A 1,394-nucleotide genomic window follows, 5' to 3' on the forward strand; every position below is an offset into this window, starting at 1 on the left:
TGGTGTCTGCCCAAGGACTCAGGAGGGTCAGGGGCAGAAACAGGATTCAAAGTCAGATGTCTTCTCTGAAGCCCAGCTCTTAACACCTGTGTCACCCAGCTACACGTTTCCAACAGCGAAGCAGGCAGTGTGCGCTGAGGGGTCATCTGTGTGGGTCCGGGGGAGGGGACACGACTCAGCCCTGCCCCCGAGAGTTAGAACAGCATCCGTCTGTGGGGATTAGCGCACGCAGCTCCCAGGCCCAAGAGCACACCCAGCCGCCCACCGGCATTCATTATGACGAACACATTCTCCCAAACTCAACTCCGACATCCCGGGGGGGAAAAAATCATTACTGAAAATTATAATTAGATAATTATAATAAAAGTGAAAGTCAACAAAAAGGCGAACATCACCAGTCTACAGCCATGCCACCCTGAACACGCTCCATCCCGTCTGATCTTGGAAGCTAAGCAGGGTTGGGCCTGATTAGTACTTGGACCACCTAGGAAGACCAAGTGCTATAGCCATAAAAAAAAGAAAAAAAAAAAGATCGTCACCAGATCCTGTGATTTCCTCACGGAGGAAAGAAAAGTTAGGTTTGGGATGATGGATTCTGGGGGGCTTTCCCTCACCCCTTTCATTTAGGGTGCCGATGGAAGCCGATTACTGGAATTTTCGGGCGGCCATGGAACGGGAGATCTTGTTTCCTTATCGAGAGCGAAGTTTGCAAGGCTCAGTGATGTGGAACGTGGAATGAGGAATGAAAAGGCATAAAAGACACTCTGCTCGAACAAACGTAAAGTCAGCACTTCCAAAGACCACCTAACTCTTGGACATATATCCTCACTCAAGACTGCATCTAACAAAAACCAGAGCTGATGTCAGGCTAAGGGGAGGCGCTGCCCACAGCGCTGCCGAGGCCCCCTATTTCCAGCCTCTCATGGCAAGACTTTGTTTCCCTCTTCTCTGAAACACACTGCTTATTTGGTAACAGCCAGGAGACATAAGAACTTCCCGTCACAAATGTTGATATAAAGAAAATGTCCTCAGTGACCAGTATTTATCCAGGTATTATTTCCTCCACCTGGGTCAAGTTTACCAAGTAGGTGGGAAGGGCCATTCTCTTGTGTGAGCTCAGCTCACGTTGCCCAGATACCGCTCTGATACTCAAGAGAGAATATGAATCTAATTGTTCCCCTCTGCATTCAAACCAGAAAAATTCCAAAGTACATCCTATTGCCGAATCCCATGAACGAACCGTGTGCACCTGAACTCTGTGTGGCTTGCCAAAGCTTCCTCTGTCACTGGAGGCAGCATGCGCTACAATCGGGAAGATGTCTCAGGGTCTCTCGACCTTGTCCAACGTTCGAGAACCCCTCGCACCCCTCCTCTTGGCGGGCGTCCGTTTCGGA

General features: G+C 49.7%; 1 pseudogene; it reads left to right on the forward strand.

Moving 5' to 3' along the window:
- Window positions 1-397: 397 nt before the first annotated feature.
- LOC111735048 lies at window positions 398-509 on the forward strand (annotated as a pseudogene).
- The last annotated feature ends 885 nt before the right edge of the window (window positions 510-1,394 follow it).

This window comes from Pteropus vampyrus, unplaced genomic scaffold (assembly GCF_000151845.1).
Source record: "Pteropus vampyrus isolate Shadow unplaced genomic scaffold, Pvam_2.0 Scaffold12687, whole genome shotgun sequence".
Taxonomy (NCBI): Eukaryota; Metazoa; Chordata; class Mammalia; order Chiroptera; family Pteropodidae; genus Pteropus; species Pteropus vampyrus.